We start from the raw sequence: 17,209 nt of genomic DNA on the forward strand, positions 1-17,209 counted from the left end.
CGGTCAGCGAGCCAATAAATATCATCTAGGTGTTAATCCCACAAAGATTTATATGCATGCTTAACTTTATGCACTGTGCTGAAATATTGGTCCAACTGAAGACAATGGGAGTTCTGCCTTGGGTGTCAATGGGACCAGGATTCCACTCTGTTACTAGTTACAGTGACTGCACTGAGACTAGCTCTTAGTGTCATAGACACATCTTTGAATGAGCAGGGCTGGAAACTGGACAGTCTTTTTTCCCCACCCAAATTCAGTGACTATTGTAATTTCTATTGTTCTGTGTTGCTTAAGTTTGCAGCCCAGCAATATTTCTGAAAGTGTGGAAGCCCAATATCTGTGGGCCAGATTATTAAAGGTATTTAGGTGCCCACAGAAAATCCCACCGGGGGCCTATCTGCATCTCTAGACACCTAAATGTCCCTTTCTCTTCTGAGAATAACTAACTTTTTCTGTGTTTCTGTCACAAATCCTTACAGGTCTTTGACATTTTTCACAAGTTTATATTTTATTTTAATATACTGATCCCTTGCACAGATTGGCCAATAATAATAACTAATAATGTGCAATGGAGAAAGCTCTTTCAGCAAGCAATGCTAACACAGACACTCATCCCACTAGAGGTTTGTTTCTATAGCAGCAGCACTAGTGAAGTATGTTCTCTGGAAGCGAGATAATAAATCAAGGGAAACTGTTGAGTATGTCCAGTAGGATCTTGTCCTACTCTTCAGTCCTCCTTTATCTGTGCTTTGCATAGTTCTGATTTAGATAATGGAGCATCTAAAAATAAATTATAGTCCTTTATTCTGATGCTCTTACTTGAGTCCTTTTCTCTCCAGCCATAAACTATTGTTGGCCAAATTACTGTAGACATTCAGGAGTTTATTCCCCAGCAATTGTATAAAAAAATTTCTCCCCTGAGTCATTTAATTCAGGTTGTTTGGTGAGAATTTAAGAAGAGAGTAGGCCTAAAAGCACCCAACTCATTCTTTTTAAGCAGAATGAGAGAATGGAGTTGTGTTGAAATTCTTTTTAAAGAATACTAGAGTGTTTTGGGTAGCCAAATCATTGTTAGAAGAGGTGAAGGCATGTGCCTGCAGGAATGTTAAGTGTTCTGATGATTTCCTCCACCAGAGTTTCTCTGTGTCTTGCCTAAAGCTTAGTGAAGAAGGAAAAGGGGAAAAATCACTAGTGCCTGGAATGCCCAGCCCTGAGGATGACCCCAGATACATTGCCTGCCTGCCAAGTTACTGGGCTAGCAAGGCACTCCTTTTTGTTACAGGAACAAATGTGCAGTTAAATGGCTGGTAGAGACAAATAATTGATTTGGCCAGCAGCCTGACTTGGTTGGTCAGTGTGTCTGTCTTTGTTTCTTTCTCCAGCAAAAATAAATGAGCTTCCTTGTGCGGACCTTTCATTTTCATTAGAACAAGTCTGGCCAGTTAATTTTCTTCCTTGATTGAACAAAAGGTCCAGAAACAGAAACGCAACCAAACCTGTTTGTAGCATTTAAAGGGACACAGTCAACGTGATTTTTTTTAATTGGCTAATTGCAGGAAATTCCAGTTCCTGATGGACATGCTATGAGAAGGATGCTCTGAGAAACCTATTTCATTAAATTCCTTTACAAAATGTGTAATGGGTCTTTCTGCTCACATATTGATATTTATAAGTGTCTTTTTTTTTTTTTAAGCAAAGGGAAGGGGACATAGGCCAGGTCTACACTAGAAACTTTTGCCAATATAGTAATGTCCTTAGAAGTGTCATGGTCATATGGCCTTTTTATATCAGCAAAAGCCCTTTTGTAGATGCATTTATACCGGCAAAAAAAAAAAAAAATGCTTTTGACGGTATAGCTTATTTTGTTGGGGGAACTGATATAAGCTATATTAGCAAAAGCACTCTTTTGTTAGTATATGATGCGTCTGCTCTAGTAGGGTTTTATAGCTATACCAGTAAACCTTTTCTAGTATAGACTAGGCACGACTATACCATGAAACTGACTATACACAAAGTGCTGTCTAATAAAGGTACAAAGCAAACAAACAGTACAAATGGATAAAAATCTCCCTCTGCCCCGTTCCCAAGCCTTCAGTTACAATGATCTTAGGTAACTGTAGAAGGTACAAAAGACGTGATTTTTAAGCTGCATTGATTTTCAAGCTGTCTGCGTCCCATTAAGCGATTAGAAAAAACAATGTCTAGTGTGTGGTTTGTTGTTTCAATGAAGGATAGTACAGTCTGTACTCGGAATACAGAGCTGCACCAGATGGTTTGGCCAGTCAGCTGTGCACCTTCTCCCTCCCCACCACTGTAAATTAACCCGATTCTTAATGAGATTCACTGATTGCTAGTTCCCCTGCCCTCTCCTGCAGCAGATACAAACAATCAGACATCACGTTAGAGCTGGTAGAAATTGGACGGTATAAGCTCACATTTTCATTAAAGAAAGTGAGATCAGTCTTACTATGCAAATGGTTCACCTGGTTTCTGTTTCCAAATAGCTAAAATTTTGAGTATGATCTCATTCATATTTTCCCCTGGGTAGGTGATAGACGGCTTATCTTCCTTTTTGCATCGTCTTTAATCCAAATACACCTCTACCTCGATATAATGCTGTCCTTGGGAGCCAAAAAATCTTACAGGTGAAACTGTGTTATATCGAACTTGCTTTGATCCACCGGAGTGCGCAGCCCCGCCCCCCCCCGGAGCGCTGCTTTACCGCGTTATATCCGAATTCGTGTTATATCGTGTTATATCGTGTTGCGTTATATCGGGGTAGTGGTGTACCTGTTTGCTTCCATTATGATGTACTATTGTTTTACACGCCTAAGCTTAACATACCCTCTGGTTTCTTTTATCAAGCTGATTGCCGTTACGTCCTGTATATTTTATAACTTGATCTAGGTTTAAATCGACTTGTACATAAATACTCCCCTTGCTTTCAAGTGTAAACACATTCTTCATTTAAACATATCCATTTCAATCCTTCTGTATGCATGTCGTTTCCCTCCTCACTTGTATTCTGTGTTACCTATCACATTTCATAAAGATGGTAGAGGCTTGTTTGTTTGTTTTTACTCCATGTGTTACCATTCACTGATTTAATGCCTTTATGTACAGTTCAAGATGTGGGGAATGTGTGTGAGATATTTATACCACACATGGTCATGATTACCATGGAATAAAATCCTACGGTCTGTGCAGCAGCGGAATAGTCTGCAACTCTGACCTTCTCTCCTGCACCCTGCCCACTGTAATCTAACTCTGCAGGAACTACTTTTAATATTTCAATTCCGTCATGCTGTTTTCAGGCAACACACCATTTTCTAATAAAATAACCCACCGCAAAAACACGTTTTTCTCTTCTGCAAGCCTCATCTGTGGCAGCCTGAATCAAGTCAGAGCAAGGAATGAAAATTACACTCGTCTGGAACTTAATATATGCGGTTCTGGACCGGTGACACTTAAAACTGGATTATCTCATGAAACATCCAGGCTAGAATGGATGTTGTATCACTAAAGAGCTTGGATGCTCACTTTTATAATGGAGATGAGTCACCCATTTCTAGTCCTGTTCACAAAATATCATCAAATCTTAAAAATGTGACATTCTTTCGTACTAAGCCCATTTGTAGAAATTTGAGTTTTTCCTAGAAAGGCACATTCCTGGTCCAAAGAGTTTGCAATTTAAACAGACACGTAGTGGAAGTATACATCCTTATTTTACAGATGGGGAGCTGAGACAGAGAGATTGGACACCTCAAATGTCACACAGGAAATCTGTGGTGAGGCAGGAATTGAACCCAGATTGCTTAATTGCCTTTCCTTTGCTTTAGCCACCAGACTGTCCTCCATTACCAGAAGCAGATAACTAGAATTCTCATTTAGGGCCATGTCCTACTTGTCTCATTTATGTATGCCCATGTAAGCTCTTAGCCTTTACATTCTACACATTTAAGTTTCTTTCCCTATTGTCTCTGTCAGGATCTAGTCCAAGAAGTTGAACTGTAGTTTTAACTGCATACAGCGAAAGAACACTTTGTATGCATGGTGCTTCAGATAGCTTCTTGCATTTTAAATATTGGTATAAAATAAAAACAATTCGAATAGCACCATTTTAATGGGGCATGTGGCTACTGTCGCACAAGACAGTTGCAGCAAAAGGGTGCTGTGTCAGGGGGATGGGACATCTCTGTATAAGCACTGTATTTTGAACTATTGACAAATTTCTCTCTTGGGTTAACTAATACAGTGGAACACCAGAGTTACAAACTGATGGGTCAACCACACACCTCGTTTGGAACCAGAAGTACACAATCAGGCAGTAGCAGAGACCAAAAAAAAAAGCAAATACAGAACAGTACTGTGTTAAATATAAACTACTAATAAAAAGGGAAAGTAGCAAATTTTGAAAGAACAACCATAACATATTGTTCAGAGTTATGAACTGTTCAGAGTTACTAACAACCTCCACTCCCAAGGTGTTCATAACTCTGAGGTTCAAGTGTAGAGCTCAATTAAAGGAATGCAATTTATGACATTTCAAATGGCATGATGCTATTATAACAGATATGTGCAGCAGGGTGTTGGGAGTGTGTTTTCAAGCAGGGATAGCAACCAATGACTATTCAAATAAAAGGAAAAAAACAGTTAGGAATTCATACAAACTGGGCACAATGTCTATTACCCCTCCCTTGCTCACCACCCTCCTCTCCTGCCGCTCACTGCCCCTCCAACACATACATTAAAGGTATGTCTTCACTGCAGAGTTAGCCCAGGTTTTTATTCGTGTGCTGCCCCTGATCCCCTCCTGTCCCTGTACAAAACTCTCTTACCCAGGTTTTGTGGTGCTTTTATCCCGGGCTAGCTAGCCCAGTTGGGGTGGAGCTGTTAGAACCTGGGTTCTGCTTTCACTTGGCCTGGCAACCCACCCATTTTTCAGTGAGGACACAGGCTAACTATCAAGTGCTTAATGTCCTCCAGTACTTTCCCATGATTTCCCACATGTGCTCAGAAGGATACACACGTTTTCCCACAATTCACTGGGATAGCTTTGTATAGCGGCTCAGCTTACTGCAGGACATAGAACTATGGATATGCGCCCAGAAGTTCTAGCAACACACACAGGGGAACACAGCACCAGTGAAGACCCAATAACTGGAGTATGGTTCTGCAGCACGACCACTCATGTCTGGGTAGGCTAACCCAGGTGCTGATCAGGCGAGCCCCTCAGTGAAGATGTACCCCAAGTCTCAGTTAAATGAGTGGAAGAAAAAGTTTTTGTTTGTTTTTATATTTTAATTTCATCTAGGCTGACAATGTACTAAGTGATTTGCTGTTAGGAGGGCCCGTTGAGGAAAGGTGGCAGCCTCTCTTAGGTTAAGGTTTTCGTTGATGTCGTATTTCCTGTTTCTGTCCAAATGTGAACATGTTTTCTTTGCTCTCCTTTTTTTTTTTTTTTTTTTTTTTTAAAATCACGTGGGACTTAAGACAGATCTCAGTAAAATACCAGCTTCTGTTTGGTTTTATTCTAGCCAAATGGAATCTGATAATTAATTTAGGGCTTTCCATTGCTAGGATGGTCCTCAGGCCCTACTTACACTGTCACGTTCAGTGTCTACATCTCTCTTTATCTAACTTAAGCTGACAGGAAAGAGTTTGTTTGCTCTCGGCACATCTTTGTATGGAATATAGATTTTTTTTCTGTCCTCCGCCCTCCCCCACCACCACCCCAAACAGTTGTCTTGTTTTCAGTATGGAAATCCCAGCAACGCTGCCATCTCGTGCATGGTTCATGTTTGTCACGGGTGTCGGTGATGGATAAGGCTGTGAGCAGGAGGCCTATTGGGTCACTGCTTTTCTGACAGGGCTCTGTCAGGAGGGCAGCCAGGGGAGGACTTGTAGGTCTGGTCCCACATAACCCAGGGGACCTCTGGACTGTAAAGCCACTGCAGGGGAAAGAAAATTAACATTGAATGTTCCCCTGGGGGAAGGGGAAAGCTCTAGTGTTTTTACTAGCGTTACAAGGACTACAACAATATTTAGAGAGAGTTAGCCGGCAGCAAACAGCATTGATCACGTGTCCTTTTACAAACCAACACTGCCCAAATGTCAGAATTACAAACTGAAGTTCATACCAGGCTCAAGCAGAAGCCAAGGTCACTTACGACCCAATGTGGAAAGTAGCCATGTTTGTGGGACAGAAACTCCTCTCCTCTAAAAGGCACCTATTTTTGAAATTCACTTTAGTGTGTTCTCCTATTTTCCCCAATGTTCACTGCGCTTTCTCCTTCCCTTCCACAGAATCAATACATGGGACTTTATAGGGAATCTCAGAGAGAACTCCTGTCCCTGGATGGGGCAGACCTCTGTGGCATCAGTTTCCCATCCCTTCTCTAGACCTTCCGTTTTTTTTCATGGGTTGTTTTCTTGACGGGTTGATCCATGGATTTGTTGCTGCTTAACAGTGGGCTGTGCCAAGGCTGGGTTTGAACAAGCAGCCCAACTAATCTTCTTTTTCTGTAGTTTGTTCCCCACCCTACTAGAATTTCTCTTCATTTATTCCCTATTTAATATGCTCTTAATTAACTGATTATTGACTGCCTCACTGATTCACCGCCTACCTCACTTGCTGTTACATATCTTATGGTCTCCCCTTAACTTATCCTTGTCTCTCTCCTCACTACTTCTCTGGACTATGGTCTCCTCTCCTCCTCCTTACATCTCCCATCTCCTTGTTTCCTCCTTCCACCAGCCCCACCTTATCCCCTCCCCATATCTGACTCTCATCTCCACTTCCTCTCCTTAGCTGTGGTGACATCTTACCCAACCCTGCTCCACCTTCTCCTCCCAAAACTTCCACCCCGTGGGTCCCTCAGTTCCTGCTGCTCCCCACTCTCTCTCTTTCTTGTTCCCTCTGGAATAATCACTCAGTCTCTATGAAGTTATCACTGCCATCTACGTTCTCCTCATTTTCCTCCTATCTGGCTCTTACAGAAGCCTGGATCCCTTCTTGCCCCTTCTCCCACCTGCCCCTGCCTCCACTATCCGTGTAGCCACTGTCTTATGACAGCTGTACTCTTTACCCCATCCATGAAGGAATGTGGTGGGGTGATAGGCCTCTTCTCCACTGCTTCCAGCTTCCCCTGTCTTCTCTCACTGTTGATTGTACCAGCTGTCACTCAAGCCCACAACTTGGGAATCATCTTTGACTCCTTCCTCTTTCTTGTCCCACATGTCCTGACTGAGTCCAAATCTTGCATCTTCTTTTTCTTCAGACAGTCAGAGCTTCCATCAGGCCCTCAACTTCCATTTTGACTATTATAACCTTCTCCTCTTTGGCCTCCCTAACACCCATATCATCCCTACTCAATCTATATAAACCATGTCTTCTTTACCCATTGCTCTGTCCACATCACTTCATCTTCGAATATCCCCACTGGCTACCTCTGCTCCACCGCTTCAGATTCAAACTTCTTGTCCTCCCCTTTGCGACTCTACCCTTGCTGCTTATGTGCTCTTGTTTCTCATCGTGTTGTCCCCTGCTCTTCTGCTCTGTCAACAATGGTAGCCTAGTCTATCTGTTTTTCATAGGGATCCAGGCTTCTCCCACAAATGTCTTTGCGTCTGCTTCCATGCTGCTCCTTAAACATAGAACATCCTCCCTTGATTGATCTATCAGTACTCAATCCTTTGCTGCTCCCAAGCTCTGTTCAAGACACACCATGGCCATAATGCCTGTAAAAAAATCAGCCAATTTATGATGGCAGTGCTGTGGCACCAATGACAATTTGGCATTTTATTATAATATGGATATAGAAATGTATGTATTTGCTTGTATCCCTCTTCCAGCGCCCGTGTGTCACGGTGGCCAGTGCTGCATTTTTAGATTGTAAGCTCCTCTGGGCAGGGACCCCATCTTCCTGTGTGTGTTTTCAGCACCGAGCGGCTCATGGGCCCTGACCCTGATGGAGGTGACTAGTTGCTGCTCTTGAATAACCAATGGATAATTAGAACTGGGTGGGAAATAATTTTTTTCCCCTGTGGAAAGTTTTGAGATTTTTTTGCAAAATATTTTGGCTGAAAAACAAAATATTTTGCTTCTGAAATGCAGGCAGGGTACCACAAGGGAGCTGTAGTTCAGGGGTCTCAAGCCCTCATTCTTCTCTGTAGGCAGGGCTCCTGGGTTGGATTATGTCTCCCATGAAGCACCCTGGTCTCCATCATGACAGTCGCATAATAGCAGTGCATCAAGGGAAATGAAGTCCAGCTGAGAAGCCTGGCTCATAGAAGAGAGTGTGATCATGAGGCCCCCAAACTACATCTCCCAAGAGGTTCCACAGCAGTACTCACAATTGTTATATTTCAAGTTTTGGGCATTCCGTTTTTCAGCAAGCTTTCCCTGTGTGTCACAAGTGAATAAAAGAGCATTGGTTCAGAATAACGGAGTCTGTTGGCACAAGCCATCTCTTGTTAGTGTCTTTGTGGAGGGGAGGAAGGTTGATTCGTTTGTGCAAAATTATATAAAGGGTGCTGGAAAAAACTGTGTGTGACTGCCAGGGGGCAAATTTAAAATAGCGGCTTGCTCTTCAGTATTAATCATGTTAATGTATGGCTAAATATGACTCATTTGATTACATAGGAAAATCAGAGCTGAGTGGTTTTCATTTCTTGGTGCAGAAGGAAGTGAGGGAGTGTGTATGTGTTTCACATTCCTCTACTGGCTTTTATCTTTCCAAGCCCATAAAACAAGAATGAATGCAATATAATTTTTTAGTTCTTTTCTTTAGACTGCCTGTCCGGAGTGTCTCCTTCCTCTTTTCTAGAGACTTCTCATCCCATGCTATGTGACAAGACTTCAGGAGGGTTCATATTTAGAATAAATGACAATTTCCAATTGTCCTTACTTATTTTAGGAAATTATCGTAAGAACAATTTTAGCTTGTTTGTACAGCTCCTAGCAAAATGTGGCCCTGTGCTGCATTAATAATAATGAACTATTTGTTAGAATGTACAAGTAGATACAGTAAGTACCTGTGAGGAATATTTACTCATTTGCTGTAAAGAAAGCAACTATTTCAAAAGAGATCTTTTGACTTTGTCTTCTTTAGGGTATCTCAAATACAAGTAGATTTGTTTAATCTGCCTCCCTGAGATTCTGGAATGGAAAATGGTCTTGTGGATAAGGCACTGGATTGGGAGCCAATGGGTCTGAGTACATTTCTTTGCTACTCACTTCTTGTGGGACTCTGGGCAAATCACTTACTCTTCTTGTACCTCAATGCCTCATCTGAATAATCTGGAGAATAATACTCAAGATTGCGGTGAGGATCATTTAATTAATGTTTGGCCCATGCTCAGATATTCTGCTTACGGTGTCCATTGAAACACTCACATAGATCTGAAAATGGGGGTACCTACCTCAGGATTGCCTACGCTAAGCGTTCAAAAATCATGAGTCAGGCCCCCCAAAACTACTCAAGATTGGCTTGAAAACCACAAGATGTTGAAATAATAAACTTTGACTTTTTTTTATTTGCCTTCTGGTTTCTAAGGCTCATATTTTAAAGCTTTTTCTTAAAGGAAAAGAGGACTAGGAATTTACTGCTATTTAAAACAGAGGTTCTTGTGTAATCACATGACTCCAGGAGATGGTGCTTTAAGAAAAAAACACCAAAAATCCAAAAAAATCTTGATTAAAATTACAAGAGTTGGCAACACTTGTACATAGATCTGAAAGTTTTGCTCACATTAGCAAATGAGTCTTGAGATGCAACAGGAACAGCAGTGGAGTTTGCATGTTGAGCTGTCACAGTAACTGTTTCTTGGTTCTCCCAGCATGAGGAATGAGAGCTTCTGAGGAACATATTTGGGGTTTTAAAACTGTTGCCTACTAGCAGGATTAGCATGCCTCCAAACGGCCTCTCCCTTAATATAAAGGACTTTAGTGGATGTAGCAAGAATGGAAAATTCCTACCACTGTATCTGTAGATGTGCAATGTTTTGCTTTCAGTGAGTGACTCTTAAAGAAATACTCAGGAGCATGATCTTTATAGTGGTATTTTCAGATGAAAAAGAACTCTCTACAATGCTGCTTTTGATTTTTAAGTTGTAATTTTTGTTTGTTTGAATAAATTCAAGTTACAGACAGTCCATTCTGCTTAGTTCCCAATATAAATAAATGATTAAAAAAAATACATTTTAAAAATGCCAGCTCCCTCAGCTGGTGAAAGCCAACATAGCATCAAGATTTGCCCCCATATTTCCCTCATTTCGTGTTGAACAGCTGGCAGGGGTAAAACTTACAGGAGATGGTCTGAAATGTGTAACTAATATCTATTCTCACAAGAGTAGGTGATGAATATAATTAGGTCACACACAGGGCTATGTCCTTAGCTGGTATAAATTGGCATAGCTCCACTGACTTCCCCAAGTTGGGGGATCTGGCACAAGCTTTTCATTAGCTATTTGCAGAGGTTCTCAAACTTCATTGCACCACTGACCCCCTTCTGACAACAAAATTATTACATGATCGGGGGGTGTGGGGGAGAAGCCCCAGCCCCGCTGCCCCGGATGGGGTTGGAGCTTGGGCTTCAGCTTTAGTCCTGGGTCCCAGCAAGTTTAATGCTGGCCCTGGCAACCCCATTAAAATGGGGTCCCAAACCACAGTTTGAGAACAGCTGAGCTATTGTGAAAGGTGAAACACTCCACCTTATCTATGTGCCCCGCACTCAGTCACAGATAGCAACTAGTCTAGTGATCATACCCAGCTCCTGCTCCTCTTTGGGGAATTCACAAACTGGAATTTTAAAAGTTGGACACTGTAGCTTTTGTAAGTATTGTGTGATCTTTTCTCCATCTCCTCGAAATGCCATAGAAATCCACGGAGAGACAAGATGGGTGAGGTAATACCTTCTATTGGACCAACTTCTGTTGGTGAGAGAGACAAGCTTTCCAGCGACACAGAGCTCTTCTTCAGGTCTCGGTTCAAGGTTTCTGGTCAGTTTTTTTTTTTCTCATGCCAAAGAGCGTTTTGCTAGTAGGTAAATGATCACTTATCTGGTCCTTCGGCTGCTCTCTGACAGAAATCTGAGCTGCGTTACTCTGCATCAAGTCCTAGCATTCATCATTTCCCCGATGGGACTGTGACACTTTTGCCCAGGTCCTAAGGGTTGAGATCAGATGAGACAGTGCAATTGTTGGGTTTTGTTTTGGGTTTTTTTGGTCTCTGGAGGAGTTGTTGTAGAACAACCTGCTGAATATCAGCACCAGTGGCAGCTCCTGCAAACTTTAGACTGCTGTCACCTGGAAAACCTGGATTGGATTGTAATTCCTGACTGGAGCTAGAGCCACAAGAGGAAGAGGCATTGCTGTTTTCAGGAGATCCTGCAAAAGTCTTTTCTCTTCCTGTTTTCTTTTAGAGATTGGCCTTTTGTCAATTTGCCTCAACTTCACAATTGTTTAAACATAATGCGATATGAATTTCTTTATCTTTTGCTGGTTTTTCTCATGAATATCTATTCATAAAAGCACCCCCGGGGATGATACGATACCTATAGACCCATTTTGGAATGGGATGATATGTACGTTATTTGAGTCACATCAACAGCCCTTCCCTGGGTTGCCAACTCTCATAATTTTATTGCAAATCTTGTGATATTTTTCTCAAAGCCTCAACTCCTAGTTATTTTTTGAGAATCTCTACTTTCATTTAAAAAAAAAGTTTCTGTCCCCTTGGCTGCAAAGAAAATCTTGAAAATATGAACTCCAAAGTTTCCAAATCCAAAAGACAAATAAAGAATTATTTTTCAAAATTTCATGATTATTTAGGCCAATCTCATCATTATTTGGGGTCTGAGTCATATTTTTTTTTATGCTTAGTGTTGGCAATACTCACTGTATGTACTGTATTTTGGAATGTCTATGCATTCGTACATATGTGCATGAATATATTGTTTAAATCAGCACTGCATAGAATGATATAGCATGTTTATACTTCAAAGCATATTAATCAAATAAATATTAATTAATTCTCAAAACACCCCAGAAAAGTAGGGACATATTATCCCTCTTGGACAGCTAGGAAGACTGAGGCAGACAATTCAGGTGAGTTGCCCAAAGCTAAAAATAAAGTCAGTGTTAGAGAGGAGATTAGAACTTGAGTCCCACTGGCCCACACCTCTCTCTCCTTCTCAAGATCTGATTTATTTTTCTTTTAGTGGCTTCTTCCATGCCCCAGAGTCCTGACATTCTGATCCTCCGCTTGTTTTAACCTTCATATGCCTCCTCCTTCAATGGAGTCATAATCTACTGAGTCAAAAATCTAATTTGCATAAGAATTTCCAATGTATCTCAAACTTCTATTGATTTCATTTTACTATCATTTAAGTGTTCTGCCTTAACTTCTGAATCGGTTGTTTTTACAGTTCAGGTTTCACTTTTGCTTTACCAAGCAGCGCTACATATGGGACACATGTATACGGGGATTTTTTAAATATTTCTCATCTTAGAAATATAAATGGTCTTTGGCCGGCAACAATGTGCCACAGTCTCACCACCCAGTGAACAGTCAGAAGTAGCCATTTCTGTTTCACATATGTAGTCTGTTTAATAAATGCCAGTTGCTGGTTAGGTTGGGAATTTTTTTGTGGGAGAAGGGGGGTTGAGATGGAGAAGGCTAGAAAGGAAACCATCTGTGGTTTTCATTCTGCAAACACATACAATTTTTATTTTGAATTGAATTAAATATGTAATAAAAGATGTTGCTTTTAAAGCTAGCTACCCATGTACAGAGTTCAACTGCAAAACACACTGATGGAATACAGTATTTGAAATGAGTTTGTGTGGCAGTGTGATACATCCAACTCTGTTTTGTGTAGCGACCTGTACTCTTGCATGTATAAAACAGCTTCTTTCCAGGTGAACAGAGCAGCAGCAGTGTTGGGCGGCTTTGATATTTTAAGCCTGGGTTTTGGTAAATCCCCACAACAGCACTGAGAGAGAAGATTTCTGTGTACTGTAATTGAAAGAAGGGATGTCAGGAGGAGATCTAAAAATGTATCCCACTTGTCTGAGAGAGAGAAGCTGTGTATAGGGAACAGAATAGATCTATAACCTTCATCATAAAGGTCACCAACTGGCAGAAGATATTATATGGTCAAATTAATTTTGTGGCCAAATTTTGTTCTAACATACTCAGGGGAGGAATTAGTGGTAGTTTGGGATTCAGAAGATCCTGAATGCTAATCCTCACTCTGCCACTAACTTCCTCTGCGTTGCATTTAATTTCCCTTCCACAATTTCCCTGTCCGTGAAATGGGGATAATAATAGTGGACCACTTACCTAACAGGCATCCTGTGAGGATTAATTGCGGTTAGAACAGTGCATTAGCTAGGTAAAGTGCCATATAATCATTATTGTTGTTGTTTTCTCCAAACTTCACACTTCACGTTTCTGAAACTCACCACTTTGTGACTGCAAAAGTTCACAGAATAACACAACTGCTGTTCTCGTGCAGCCCACAGAAGTACGGCCAATTCCGCGGCAACAGCAGCAGCTCACCTGCCTCCAAAATTCCCAGAGCTCTGCTGTCTTGGCTCGTCCTGTTGGTGCACAGTGCAAGGTGTTGTAGGGGAATGAAGCGCTTCTCCCCACTGAGATAGTTTGCTGGTGTTTAAAAGAGATCTGTCCTTTAACATTTCAACACTGTTCACCCCTATAAACATAATGTTATATGTTTCCATATACAAAGAGAAACCAAATCTTTTCTGTCAGAATGACCTTTGGTTTATATTTAAACAGTATAATAAAACAAAATAAAAGGGACATGGTCTTCAGAGACCACACAGAGTGAGTGTGTGTGTGTGTGTGTGTGTGCGTGTGCGCGCCTCCTCTTTAGAATGCTGTACCTGAGTGTGTGTATACACCTCTTCTTTAGAATGCTGTACCCAAACATAAAATGGCTGCTGCTACTGCAGCAGGATTGAGAATTCCCATTTAAACATGCATTCCTCGGAAAAGAAGTCCTAGCAGCTACGCGCTATAAATCTCAACATCTGATAAATGGAAAAAGACAAAATCAGGTCATGGTGTTAGGGAATATACTTTGCCCTTCTATAGTACCTTTCATCCAACAATCTCGAGCCACTTTACAACTTTACCACAACTCCCCTGGAAACTAGCTAAGGGTCAGACAGGAATTTACTTCACCCTCCTGTGGTCTGGGATGGATGGGGCTACAGTATATTTGTACACAGCAACAGATTAAGACGAAGTAAAGAAGGGCACTATGCACTGTTAAAACTGCAGGGGGAATTGATGTAAGCACAGGTAATTAACTGAACTGGAATTAACTCTTCCTTATGCAAACAAACAAACAAAAAAAGCCCTAGGATTTTTAATCAAGGCTATTAGTCAGCATTTGTGGCAATCTAAACTGATTACAAGCTCAGTAAGCCTTAATTTTTCTTGAAGTATTTTTTTTAAATGCACCACAAAGTAGAAATATCTCACTAGTTCATAGTATTGGCTTGCAGTGCAGCAGAGGAATGCCAGCGCTGTCTTTCATGCTGAGAATGGCACTTTACCACTGTCTGGTTTAGGAGCCCTGGATGCCAGCTGCCGCCTCCTGCAAGCCTCCCCTTTCACTCTGGTAAGACAGAAGTTCAGCCCCATTTGCCCCTGTTACCTTTAAAAGGAGACCTGATGGGAGCAGAGTCATTTAGCTGCCCTCAGTTGCAAAGAGCCTCCCCTTCACGGCCTTGTACTCTGCCCTGTTAAGGGCAGCAGTGCAGGAGCAGGTGCAGAAAGTGCCCTGAACTCCCCGTTGTGAGTAAAACATGGAAAACACTCAGATGTGGAGAATTAGAGTTGCCAACTCTCCAGGATTGCTCTGGAGTTTCCAGGAATTAAAGATGAATCTTTAATTAAAGATTATGTCATGTGATGAAACCTCCAGGAATATACCCAACCAAAATTGGCTGTAGTGGAGAAAGAATGTAAAATGGCGAGTGGGACCACATGGGAAGCCAGAAGGTAGTTGGGCAATGGCCTTTTTCCTGCTGATTTATGCAATGCAATACCATTTTTATTTATACAGTCATATGATTCCATTATACAATGAGTCCTGACCACAGAGCTGCTGGTTATATCTCATCCAAAAGATAGCGCTTCCAGCAGCACAGTGATTTGAGATTGTGTGTTAGTTGTGTTATCGTAGCGCCTAGGCGCCTGGTCATGGGCAGGGTGCCATTGTGCTATGTGCTTTACAGACACAGAACAAAAGGAGAGTCCCTGCCCCAAAGAATTTACAATCTAAATATAGGACAAAAGATGGTACAGACAGGACTGGCTCTACCATTTTTGCTGCCCCAAGCAGCAACAACAACAACAAAAAAACCGCTTGGACTGTGCCGCCCCAAGAATGGACGGAATGCCGCCCCTTAGCATGTGCCGCCCAAGGAACGTGCTTCCTCTGCTGTAGGGTTACCATATTTCCACAATCAAAAAAGAGGACACTGGGGGGGGAAGCCCTGCCCTAGTCCCGCCCCCATCCACTCCCTCCCACTTCCCACCCCCTGAGTGCCCCCCTCAGAACCCCAACCCCCCCTGCTTCTTGTCCCCTGACTGCCCCCTGCTGAGAACCCCCCACCCTAACTGCCCCTCCTAGGACCCTACCTGTCCCCTGACTGCCCCGACCCTTATCCACTTGCATGGGTGGCAGGGTTGTAGAAATTTTGGTGGTGCCCAGAACCCACCCTCCTCACCTGCCTAAGGCTCTGGGATTAGGTCTGGGGTGCAGGTCCTCGGCTGGGGATTAGGGTGCAGGAGGGGTGCAGGGTGCAGGTTCTGGGATAGAGTTTGGGTGCTGGGTGCAGGCTCTGGGCTGGGGCAGTGGGTGGGTGTGCAGGAGGGGGTGAGGGGTGCAGGCTCTGAGATGGAGTTTGGGGGTGGGAGGCGGTGCAAAGGGAGGGGGTGCAGGCTTTGGGAGGGACTTTGAGGGCAGGAGGGGGGCGTGGGAAGGGGGAGGGGGTTTGGGAGGGAGTTTGGGGATGCAGGGGTGAGGGCTGTGGGTCTGAGGATGAGGGGTTCATGATGCAGGAGGGGGCTCAGGGCTGGGGCAGAGGATTAGGGTGCAGGCAGATGAGGGCTGGGGCTGAGGGGTTTCGGGCGTTGGAGAGGCTCGGGGCTAGGGTGGAAGGGCAGGGTAAGGGCAGCCTGTCTTGCCATTAGTGGATGGGGGATGCTAGGACCCGGGGGCAGCAGACAGCAGTTGCTGCTGGCTCTGGCAGTACAAGCAGGCAAGGGAGAGGCAGGGAAGGGGGGACACGGGGGGGCACGTAGGGGGGGTGGTGGCAGGTGGAGGCTGGGGACCCATCCAACACTCCCCCGCTCCCGGACTCCCCTTACCATTCTGGCTCCACGTGTTTGCAAAACTCGCTGCCCGGTGGGTCGGTTTGTGTGTTACACAGGGCTGCAGACAGAGGGAGGGGGGAGCAGGGGAGGGCTCTGGCTGCTGGAGGCCAATGGGAGCGGCTCAATCGGCCCAGCCGCCCAATCAGCAGCCACACTCTGCATGGAAGGGAGGGAGGGAGGGAGGGAGGCGAGGGACAAAACCCCCCCGGACATTTTAACCTTGTTACCAATTCCTCCCGGACGGCTATTTAGAGACGCAAAAGCCGGACATGTCCGGGGAAATACAGACGGATGGTAACCCTACTCTGCTGGTGCCTGGAGCCGGCCCGGGTACAGATAGACTGACAGGGGAGTACAATGAAAGTACAAGCGCTTAGCAGGAAGAATGCCCCCTCCTAGTGAGGGCAGATTGCCACCAACTCCACTTTTATTTCAATCCCTAGATGTTCTTGGAGATTTTTAATCCAGGTATTGACCTGGCTTGACCCTGCATATCTGGTCGTATCTGATGACATGACAGCACTAGGTGGTATGGCAAAAGGAATATTTCACTTTCTGAGAAGAGAGATTACAAATGATTAATATGAAAATATCACAAATTAGAAACTTTTTTAAAAAAAGATTCAAATGTATCTGAAACTTTGGTCAGAAATAAGAGGTTGGAAGTTTCTTGCTTCTTTTGATGGTATAAAAACGTAATGTTTTTTTTTTAGCATCAGGCCGGCTCTAACTTTTTTGCTGCCCCAAGCAGCAAAAAAAAGCGCCGCCCTCCCCCCCCCCCCCCCCCCCCCC

The sequence above is a fragment of the Terrapene carolina genome, unplaced genomic scaffold (genome assembly GCF_002925995.2).
Source record: "Terrapene carolina triunguis isolate 2854851 unplaced genomic scaffold, T_m_triunguis-2.0 Scaffold23, whole genome shotgun sequence".
Taxonomy (NCBI): Eukaryota; Metazoa; Chordata; order Testudines; family Emydidae; genus Terrapene; species Terrapene triunguis.